Source organism: Ursus maritimus, unplaced genomic scaffold (assembly GCF_017311325.1).
Source record: "Ursus maritimus isolate PB19 unplaced genomic scaffold, ASM1731132v1 scaffold_17, whole genome shotgun sequence".
Classification (NCBI taxonomy): Eukaryota; Metazoa; Chordata; class Mammalia; order Carnivora; family Ursidae; genus Ursus; species Ursus maritimus.
In genome coordinates this window covers 38,547,445-38,559,382 of record NW_024424119.1, presented here as the reverse complement: position 1 = coordinate 38,559,382, position 11,938 = coordinate 38,547,445, and the positions used below count along the sequence as shown (strand labels likewise).

At 41.4% G+C, this 11,938-nt stretch overlaps 1 protein-coding gene and 1 long non-coding RNA gene across 2 annotated transcripts in view; one reads left to right on the top strand and one right to left on the bottom strand.

Annotated features, from left to right (window-relative positions):
* The window catches only part of LPAR1 (lysophosphatidic acid receptor 1), a 340,256-nt gene that overhangs the window by 178,380 nt on the left and 149,938 nt on the right, over positions 1–11,938 (top strand).
* The window catches only part of LOC103678570, a 38,447-nt gene that overhangs the window by 2,686 nt on the left and 23,823 nt on the right, over positions 1–11,938 (bottom strand). The gene's annotated exons all lie outside the window — the stretch shown is intronic.

Sequence of the window (11,938 nt, the reverse complement as noted above, 5' to 3'; positions counted from 1 at the left end):
CTGCTTTCCTCCTTTCCCCACCCCCTGGCCACCACTAATCTGCTTTCTGTCTCTATGGATTTGCTTATTCTGAATATTCCATATAAATGGAACCATACAGTATGTGATCTTTTGTGTCTGGCTTAAAACAACATTTTCAAGTTTTCGTGTCATAGCATGCATGTATCAGTACGTCATTCCTTCCTGTGGCTGAATAATGTTCCGTTGAATGGACATACCACCTTCGTTTGTCCATGTTCTGTTGATTGGTGCACATTTGGGTTGTTTTCACCTTTTGGCTCTTGTGAATAGTGTCGCTATGGGCATCATGTACAAGTTTTGTTTGATGTGTCTCAGAATGGGATTGCTAGGTCATAGAGTCATTCTGTGTTTAATTCATTGAAAAACCACTGAACTGTTTTTCCACAGTGGCTGTACCACTTCGTATTTCCATTTGTGGGAATTTCTAATTATCCTTGCCCTTGTTATTTCCCATATTTTTGTATTAGGGCCATTCTAGTTGGGTGTGGATTAGTGTCTCACCGAAGTTTCAATTTGCATTTACCTAATTTCTAATGACATTGAGCGTGTATAATTTTTATTGGATTCTGGACATTGTGGTGATTGCCTTGTTGAGCGTCTAGCGTCTGTTGCCTTCCTTTATTTTTTTATTTAAATTTTATTATTTTTTTTATAATAATATTTTTTATTATATTATGTTAGTCACCATACAGTACATCCCTGGTTTCTGATGTAAAGTTCGATGATTCATTAGCTGCGTATAACACCCAGTGCACCATGCAATACGTGCCCTCCTTACCACCCATCACCAGCCTCTCCCATTCCCCCACCTCCCTCGCCTCTGAAGCCCTCAGTTTGTTTCTCAGAGTCCATAGTCTCTCATGGTTGCCTTCCTTTAATCTGTGTTGGATTTTATTCTGGAAGGTAATTAATTTACTTCTAGATAGTTTTTGTCCTTTCAAGGCATTTTTAAAGCTCTGTTAGAGCGGGTCTAAGGTAGTCTTTGCTCCAGGGCTAAGCCCTATTCTTAAGGTGTAGCCTTCTGCAGATTCTAATGAATGTCTTGAGTGTTCAGTGAGGTTTCTCCATTTTGGCTGATCAGATTGAAGTGTTTTCTAACTCTGTGAAGGTTCTAGTAGTTGTTCAGCTTACAGCTTCACATAAATGTTCTTTCCCTACTAGTTACTCTTGTGTTGTCTCAGGCTTTTAATGTACAGCTTATTATTTGGTCAGACACTCAAGGCAATCCCCATGCAGATTTATGGAGCAGTTTATCTATGCACCTGTCCGTGCATTCTTTCTGGTGCTCCATAAAAATTCTAGCCAGTTTAAAAAAAAAAAAAATTCTAGCCAGTTTTGCCTCCCTGAACTCTGGTCTCTGTGTCCTCAGCTTATTAAGACCACTGTGCTGGGCTTGGATTCTTCCTCCTTTTGTCAATGTCTGGTAAATGCCTCCCTACGGAAAGCTGGGATAATCATAGGATTCAACTCATTTGTTTTCTTCTATTAGGTGTCACAATCCTGTGCCAATTGTGTGTTGTCTAGAAATGGTTGTTTTATATATTTTGTCCAGTTTTGTAGTTGTTTACTGCAGGAAGACTAGTCTGGGGTATCGTTACTCTGTCATGGACGAAAGTAGAAATGTAATGTTTTGTTTTAGGTACTATCTCAAAGAGCTAGGAAGCTTCTTTCTCAAAGCCCAGTTTACCTGCAAACCTCCAATGCCTCTCATTAGTCATAGTGGAGTCATAAATTTGCTTGCTTCTGAATCAGTCTCTTTGGTTATCAGATTATGGTAATTGTAAATCAATCACTATGGCAAGGTGGCCTTAGTCCTTGATTTCCTTAATCCAACCAAGACTCACCCTTTAAGGATTCAAACTGAAGGTGGAGTCAGGTGACCTCCTGTATTTGAAATCCATGGGGCAGGGGTATACTTATGAATGAGAACTATGGATAATGTTAGGGTGACAGAGGTGGGGATTAGATTCTGGGGTAGGCAATTAGCAAATATTCACTACATCCATTTTATAAATGGTAAGTGGAAAGACAGAGAAGTTAGGTGACCTGATCTGACATACCAGGTATAGTCAGGGACTGAATTAGGACTTAAGCCCTAACCTATTTGACTCCAAAGGCAATGAGCATGACAGAATAATGTAATTAAATAGATTTTATAAATTATACAACACTGATGTACTTTCTCTTATTTTAATTCTTCCATCAATCTATTGGGTTAAGCAAGGCAGATACAGGCCCCATTTTACAGATGAGGAAGCTGTATCTCAAAGAAATAAAGTGACTGATTAAAAAATGCATGGCTTGTGCAGAACTGGGATTGCCACCCATGCCCTCGTATTCTTTCCATGGAATATGATCATTCCAATATTCATTTAGTTACTTAGTCCAGTTTTTTGTTTTTTCCATTTCCCTCACCTGTTAAAGAGAATAGATTCCAGAACTTCATTGTGAACCATTTGGTTTTCGTTTCTTAATTTTACAGCCGAGTTCCTTTCACTGGGAGTCGCAAACCACATAACGAAAGATAAAATAATGTGTTTGTTTTATTCCTTTTCTTGGTGAAAGGCCTTGGCTCATAGGATAAGTTAGCTTTGTTTGGCAACTTGAGATAACCAGAAATTGATTACTTGAATCATTTAATCTCTTTATCATTTTAATCTTTTCATGCAGAATTAAAGATGGTCATAGGTCAGAGACTACAGGCGGGAAGATCACTGTGCATGCTTTTTCTAAAAGTAAAGAAAACAAGTGAAAGACAGTATCCTGGAAAGAACAAGGGCTTTGGAACCTGGGAGACCTCAACTAAATCCTGTCTCACTACTTAGTCGCTTAATTATTTTAAGCCTCAGTTTTCTCAGTTATAAAATGGGGAGAGTAATAAGTACTTGGAAGGGTCATTTTAAGAATTAAATGAAATAAGGAAAATTCCTAATGTAGCACCATCACATAGTGATGTCAATAGCAGCTATTACTATTATTATTATTACAAAATAGAGAATTTTAGAAAATTCTGGTGCCCCGAGAGCAGTGTGTTAACATTTTTAGCTTTGTCAGATCCTTTCTTCAAGGCTTATCAAATGCATCAGGAAGAGAATCAGGGTCCAAAGTCTTAGAAAAAATGGGTTGGACTGAATTGGTTACTTTCTCTTAGCCTAAAAACCGAAGTAGACTTAAACCCCTTCGTGTAGAGCAGTGAGCCCTGGAGCCGGAATGTCTGATTTACTCCCTGGCTTTGCGACCTTGAATATCTTTCTACGCTTCAGTTTCATCATCCATAAAATGAGGATGTGGATAATAAATGTGTCCACTTACAAAAATAGAATGAAATGCGATAGGGGGCCCCTGGCTGGCTCAGTTGGCAGAGCATGCATGCAACTCTTGATCTTGGGGCTGTGCGTTCAAGTCCTACGGGGTGTAGAGATTACTTACAGATAAAATCTTTCAAGATGAAATGAGATAACCTATATAAAACACTGTGACTGACACCTACTAAGAACTCAAAAAGTGCTGTTTTATGTTGCTCAAATTGGATAAGAACCTGAGGTAGAGAATGAAGACAATTTCTTGGTTCTCCATGATCTCTGCATCGAGTTCCCAATATGTAGGCTTTCCCAACCACGTGGCACATTTATTAGCTTCTCCTGAATGTCTATGCCATCTTTTTTCTTTTACTTTGTTATTTTTATGTATTTATTTTTTTAATCTCTCAAGAGCTGGACTAACCCGGGTAGCTAGACTGCAGAGAAGGCTACTGAAGGTGTAACAGGTAAATGTAATGCAGGGCAGACTATTCCTGGACAAAGGCTGTGAACCCTTAAAAAGAGGATGGGGAAAACGACTGAGTTAGAAAGTGCAGCCCGCAGAGGAGGGTGAGAGGTACGAAGTGGGGGCCAGAAGGAACATGGGGAAATGGCATTCAGTGCAATGGTGTGGAGCAAAGGTTTGAAGAAATTGTAAGAAGAACTCTAAGTTTCAGGGGAGGACTAAAAAGCATATTTCTAGGTCTGAGAATGGAGAAGTGGGTAAAGGGACTTGAGGTCAGATAACACATCCATCCAGTGGCAGCCCAATGTGGTGCCGAGTGGGAAACAGAAGAGTCTCAAAAGGGTCTAGCACCCGGACATCTCGGAAGGAAACACCATTCACTGATCAGCTCTTATGGGCCACTTAGTGTCACAGACTTGTCACGGCAGTTAATCCTCACAGCAGCTCTACGGGGCAGGAACTATTATCAGTTCCACTCTGGTTCTAGTCATCGTCCCAAGGTCACGTGACGAGTCGATGTTAGAACAAACCATCTTGTATCATTCAGTTTCACATAGTTACCTTGCCTTCTGTAAGAACTGTGGACTGATTCCACTGGAGATAGCAGAAAATTTAGATAAGCGAAAATTCGGTAGGTTAGGTAGTAAGCATCGGCTCAGTAAGAGAATACGTATAGCTATAGTGCGGAGAAATAGAGAAAGTAAATTCGGCATATTGACAGCAATTATTGATAAGCTAGGAATCATCTGCACTGTAAATGCCAACTTGGAAACATCTGAAGTTATTTTATGATTACCCCATGCATTAAACTAGTTTGTAATATAAAATTTATGCTGCTTCCCTTCTGCCTGCCCCCCACGTGAGAGTACTCCCTACCACAGCTGGATTCTTAGGAATCTGAGTTTAAGGCATTTTTTAGAACTCTTAAGGAAAGCATGTAGTTCAGTAAGCACTTCCCACAATTTTCTGCCAAACCCGAAGGAGTTCCTGCTGGTCACATACGGTGGCCTCTGGGAGCTCAATCTCTTCCCTCCACTTCAGCCAAGAACAGATGAAGGGTATTTACCAATTTGTAAAATCCATCCAGGTACCTGGCTTACCTTGGAATCCACTCTTACCTCAACAAATTCAGCCTGATGAGAGAGATCTGGGCCAAGACATTCAGGTTATCTGCCTCCACATGCTCGAGGAAGGTGGGGGGAATCTTTCACCCCTAAGACTTTCCTTTTAATTGGTTCCTTCTCTAAATAACTGTTGGTCTGACAAAGTGACCTCAGAATTGGCCCGAGGCCAGCAGAATATTCTCCCAAGAGCAGGATTCAGTCCTCCAAGTCATCACCCTCTGAAAAGAGGTCACATAGATCCTTCTGAGGATCTCTGGAGACCCTTGGGGTAGGCATTTTTCATCTGATCTCACAAAATTCTTTTTCTTTTTTAATTAAAGATTTTATTTGTTTACTTGAGCGAGAGAGAGACCATGAGTGGGGTGGGGAGGGGCGGAGGGAGAGGGAAAAGCAGACTCCCCGCTGACCAGGGAGCCTGACTCAGGGCTCCATCCCAGGACCCTGGGATCATGACCTGAGCCGAAGGCAGACGTTTAACCCACTGAGCCACCCAGGTGCCCCTGATCTCACAAAATTCTTATCGATGACATCAACTTTGCCTCTTTACTTTCCTACAGGCCATGAGAGATGTACTATCGGCTCTTTTGAAGGCCACCCTGCCCCTACAACCAAGTTTGTATTTTCCATTTCTGTAGCTCCTGCCCTTTGCCTGGGTCAGTTTCCAGAACCACCCTTTAATTAAATTAGCTGTCTCTTTAGCTTTTCTATGTCTCTTCATAAATGCTTAAACCAACAAGTCACTATAACTGTTCTCTTGGAGGAAAGATTTTCCTCTGAGGTGGGTTCCACAGCCTCACCATTTATTTAAGATGGACAACACTTTTCTCAGGAACTGCTTTCTACCAGCCGACCCCAAATAGGATTTTCCTGTGACTGAGAGCTCGGGTATTCCTGAAGTTCTTCTTGCTTCTTCCTTTGTCCCTGGACCAAGGCATTAATTATCTTAATGCCCCCCCCCCCATCAGGGTATTGGTGCAAAGAGAAGTGTGGGGTAGAAAGAGTGCTGGAGTTCTCTTCTAGTAGGACGTTACTGGTCACACTCCCGAATAACTTTTTCCCTGATGTGTAACTCATCCGAAACTGGGAAATATCCAGAGAATCAGCTGCCCCGCCAACATCTTCTACCCGTAGGATTTTGATGTGACCCAATTTTCTACTTTGGAGCTGTATTTCCCCACGGTTTGCCCCTGAGAGAACAGTGGTGGGGATGAGAAAGTTGGGATTGAGGCCTTGCAGCCAAGGAGCTTTGTGGAAGCTTTGAGGGTCTGTCTAGGACGAGGTTCATTCTCCCGTGTGATGGAGCAGTTTTTCACCCCGGAAATAAGAGGCCTAACACTAAAAACAGTGTCTGGCTTTTATAAGTCAGTCTAAAACTTTAATGAGACTCTAGTACTGAGCCGATGGGCATAGTGCTGAGGTGCTTTCTTTTAGTCCATGACCAGTCCCTGTGGGCAGGGTTTGGACTGCGGTCCCTGGTGAGCAAGAAGAGGAAGTGAGTAAGAGAAAAAGCTGATGAGGAGAGAGAAAGAGTAACAGGTCCCAGATTTCCTTTGTTTTCCTTGGTTTTCTTTTCTTTTCCTTTCTTTGGCTCAGGATGGGACGGGAACAATGATAATCTTAGGAGTCTACCCCGTTACTACCTTAAGGCAACAGATACGGAATCCTTAAACAGTAAGCAAAAATAACGGAGAGTAGACAACTTTTGGGAAATTTTAGTTTGTGGAAAGTACAGAGGGAGTTGTCGGAGTTCTTGTCCATCCTACCTGATGTATTCCTTTACTGCCTGCTCCTGCACCTGCCAATTCTTTTAACCCACATTCTAACAAGGGGTGTGCTTCAAAGTAAAATTGTTCAAACACAAAACCAAAAATAGCACGGCAATGTAACTCAGGTCAAGTTTGAGAAAGTTATCTTTCTCACACATTCTGTGGGTCTGGAAAAAAATTGAAGTACAAAAATTGTGGAGAACTTGATGTTTTGGTGTGAGAATAATTGTAAACGGGGAGCAAAGGTCACGACCTCCAGGATTTTCTACCTGAGAGGGAAGGCGTCTGCGTCCTCATTGCCTCTCCTCAGGCCAAGTGCTTGGCCGAAATTATTTCTTGCTGAAAGGGTGCTGAGGGAAGGGGATCCCCTACTTTTGGAGCTTGATTTCTAACTAAAACATAGTCAGCTCAAAGTTCCGGCAGTTCTTTGTTTTATGGGGGTGGGGGTGGGGGAAATATTTCTTTGTTTTGGGAAGACCACCACAAATGCCTTATTTTGGGTTGGAACGGAGGGAGAACATGCGGTTGCCAGGAACAAAAAATCCTCTGCTATTCCTATAAAAGGTTGACTTCATTGTGGGCAGAGTTGGATCTTTGCAGATTTATTTCCTTTAGGAAAATACTGCTTTTCTAAATATGACTTGGACTGCACCATTATTGAAAATTATTTGTTATTCTTATGAAGTGCGTGTGTGTGTGTGTGTGTGTGTGTGTGTGTGTATGTTTTCACACTTATCCAGAGGCTATATATACATAGTATAATATATATTATGTATTTTAGATATTATTTTGTATTTGGGATATGTTATATATGTTGTCATATGTGGTATGTATTATACATATGAAATATACAGTATACTCTTTACACCTTGTATAAAATATACACCATACTCTTTACGTAGAGTACAATTTGTTTAATGCAAATCAATTGTCAACTAAGTCAGTGAGGGTTCAGGGAATTACTATGCTTATTTTAACTTTTTCTGAGAAGACCTCTAATGAAGGCTGGGATTTCAAGAGCTCTTAGCACACAGAAAAGGGTCGTAACTTGACAAATGGTATTGGGTGGTGGAGCATAAACCGATAGCCATCAAAGATGGGGACATGGGAACATTGGAGTAAGAGGGGTAGCAAGAAGTTTAGCCTGAAAGACATGAAGATATTATGAGAGAGTAGCCTGGTAGGAATTAAAAAGGGAGAATTAAGCAGATAGTGTTGGACTCTGTATGCAGTGAGCTATGTGAGTTGCATAAATGAATGGGCCCGAAGCTTGGAATCTATAATAGGATCTGCATTTTAAAGCTAGATGGGACTTCGGAAGGGAACAGAGCACTAAATATGCGCCAAGCATGATGCTCTCATAAGTGTAGTTTCAGGGGAGGCAGCAGCTCCGAAGCTAGTTAGACATAGATTCAAATCGGAGGTCCGCCTCTTCTTTGCTTTGTGACCCTGGGCAAATTAATTAACTTTTCTGAGCTCCAATTTCCTCATGTAAAACATGGGGAGAGAAAGTCTGCCTTTGGAAGGGTTTTGTGTGAATAAAAATTTAAAAGGTCTCCGAAATGCATGGAATATTGTAGCTACTCTGTGAATGTCAATTTTCTGCTCTTCCTTTAATAGTTGAGAACACCGAGGCTTAGAGATTGGGTGCTGTCTTTAATAAGGACGTTTGGCCAAAATCAGGTTTCCCTTTTCCCTTGCCTGACTTTTCCCTCCCATTACACTTTGTCACCACTCAAATGTGAATGACCTCTACTAGACCACCTGGATGGATCTGGTGATGCCCGGTCACTAGACAGCTTCTAGAAAGGCAACTACTCCTTTCTGTTTCCTAGAAAAGCATAAACAGCAGTACTATTGTGCAGACGGCAAGGCAGACGGCCAATCAACTGTCCCCGAAGGTACATAATTTAATCCTGTGGTTGACTTCGAAGGGAACTGCGAGGTCCTGTGCAGTAGGGGTGGAAGGCACTCGGCAGGTCTGAGCAGAACGGTGCAGGGGTTTATTAAGGAAAAAGTGTTTCCTGATGAGCCACTAGGATAGTGAAGCTAAGCTTTGGGGTTATTGTGGATAGAAGATGAAAGCTATTTTTCAACTTTGAGATAATATGTCCCCCGTCATTTCCTGGCACAATTATCTGACATTAACAAGACACATGACTGAACTTTGAACTCACTGATTGGGATTTGCAGGGAACGGAAAGGTCCGAAAAGTCTATGAGGTCGTTGTCCGCTCCTACCTAAGCGCTCTGAGCCTCCAGAGTCGTCTTAGTCACTCTGGAGAGATTTACTAGGGCACCGGTCCAAGCTCCTTCTCTTTCCCCATTTGTTTTCTATGGCAAAATGTACAAGGATGGTCATGTCTGCGTATTGTACAAGTGAAGAACCATGTGACTTGTGGTTTTCTGCACTTAACTGGTAGCTCTTTCCAATGTGTAATAGGCACCCAGCTCCTAGGGATACACCCGGGAGCAGATACGTAGATCTGTTGGCGTGCGGACATGAGACATCGTACCCTGTGTTGGGACTGTGGTCTTGGTGGGCAGACGGGAAGCAGACCCGCTGAGTGGTGTGTTCTCAGACGGTAACTGGAAGGACTGATGTCATGTTACAGTCCATATTTCACAATAGGGCACTAAGCCTACCTCTCTATCCTTTCAGAACTGCACCACGTGCACAAGCCTAAAAAAGGAAAACTAAAAGCAGAACATGAAGAATATGTTCCATGATAAGCCGAAGAGGGAGGTGAAAAGTTTAAGCAAATGAAAAACAGAATCATTGTCAATGGTTGGACATTGTGATTCAAGATACAAACACATCCAGCCATTAAGCAACTGTCAACTGTCTTTTGGGGGCAAAAGAAAATACTACAGGATAGAAGATAGATGCTTAGCTATCCCCGCACCCGTACCCCAGCATGATAAAATGCAGGCTTTTTTTTTTTTTTTTTTTTTTTTTTTTACCAATTCTTCTGTGCCGTGGAGACAGAGGTTTAACAGCAATGAAAGAGCAGACTCCTGCCACAGGGACATGAAGCTGGGATAATCAGAGAAGGGAAAAGACCATATTAGTTAGGATCAACAAGAAGGGGAGAGCCATTTAATTGGTTCCTAATGTTCCAAAGAACACAAGCCAGAGCTCTTAAAACCTAGTGGCTTATTTTTATTTGTGAATAGATTTGACTTTTTTTTTTTTAAATGGGTTTTCCATCTGTTAGTGGAATTCCAGTCAAGAAACTCAGATCCTGGCTCCTTTGATCTTGTGCTCACCTTTCAAAGCCATAAAAAAAGGTCTTCTTTCTCCTTTATGTAAAAGTACTTCCAGCCAATATTTAATATGAAAGAGATGTTTATCAGACGGAATGGGCATATTGAAGCCATTGGGGGGGGGGGGTCTACGCTTTCTCTCCCTCACTTCGTTTTCTTTACTTTTCTTTTTCCCCTCCCAGCCTGGGTCTCTTGACTGATAGTTCCTGTTGTGAATTTGTACATCAGAGGGAGGTATAGGTGTCAATTAATCAAGTGATTATAAAAGTTAAGCGAGAAGAATAAGAATTCAAGGGAGATTGCTGTGTAAGGGAGAAATGTGCATTAATTCAATGGCAAAAGCTCTGACTGACAGCGGGGCTGTGGTTATTTCAGAGAGCTGACGATTTCAGGACTGTGTCCGCCAGATCTTGATGTGAAGTCCAGACTTCAAGGCGGTATTTGGAAAATGATTCTCAGTGGCCGCTGCTGTTACTCCCCCTCCCCTTCCTATCTCTAGGAAAGCTATCTGTCTATAAGTGATTTAAATTCAGCAAATCAAATAGGTCTCTTTGTGAACTTTTGCAAATAAAACAGAATTTGTTATTTTAAAAAGCCAACCGAGGATGATAAAATGGATCTTTTTTTCAAGTGAAAGAACTTTTCTCATTCCTGGATACAAAGCCTAGTCATCTGAGACAATTCTACTAACCAGTTAACTTACATAAAATAAGCATTTTTTATGCGAAGTAAACAGGGGTATAGAGTTCCTGCTTTTCCCAACATTTAAAGCAAAACACTCAGACCGAAATGCCTCCACTTTAAGGAAAAAGGATGTTTAACCAAACTTAATGTATATTTGCATAGCAAAAAGAAATTATTACTTAACAAAAAAATTTCCTTTAAATTACAGACTCTGGGAATACGTTTGGTTTAAACAGACTTTTATAGCCATAATTTCATTAACATGCAATTCTTCAGTAACTGTGACTACAATAAAAAATAGTGAATTTCTAAACAGTTTTCTTTTAGCTCTTTGTGTTTAATAAAACAAGAACCACAGGCTGTGTGTATTACTCACTTCTGCAGGCAACAGGTTTTGAAGAGATTTTTTTTTTCCTATTCTACTAACACAGAACTCTAAAAGCATATGGAAGAATTAAGCCTTTTTCTATAAGGCCCATCGGATGGAAACTTTCTTGAAAAATAATTAGTGAAATTGTGGTAAAGAATAAGGGAGGGCAGGACAATGTCGGCTTTTAAATATCTATTTATCACACGTTCCATATGATGGACAAGGAACGCTGGAGCAATAGGTCGGCTGTTTAAATGCCTCTCCCCAAATCAAAGAGGGGGGGCTTTATGGATCCCAGCTGTGCTTGCTTTTGGGTTTCCTGGCTCTTTACCATTCTGTAGTTTGTAGTCTACGTGTCCAGAGCTCAAGGGAGATTTCAGCCCAGCAGCTCTGGCCCAGCTTGGTATCCCCTTCTCCCCTCCCCTCCTCTCTGCCCCCTTCCCCTCCCTTCCCTCCTTTCCCTTCCTTTCCCCTCCCCTCCCCTCCCCTCTTTTTGGTAAAGAGTATCAGATACTTGTAATGCTCAGCATACTGCCATGATATACTTAAATTCCAGACCAAAGCAGGGCAGGATAGGAGAGAGAGACAGAGACGGAGGGAGGGTGAGAAGGAAGGGATGAAGAAAGAGTAAAGGGAAGAAGACTGAAAACCAGGAAGTGAGTGCACTGTATTATATTAAGTTCCAAAGAAGGAAAAAAGGAAGGGAGAAAGGAAGGAGCCAAAAAATGAAGAATTGAGAGGACCAAAGTTTATATACATATGTTTACTTCCTAAGGTTTAGTATGCATCACAATCACCCAGAATGCTTGTAAAATGAAGAATCCCAAGACTTGCTGACAGTTTTTGATTTGCCCGAGGCCCAGGAAACTGCATCTTAACAAGACACACCTTAATAGCCATAAGGTTGAATAAGAGCAAAACTGGTGAAGGGCAGTTTCTTTC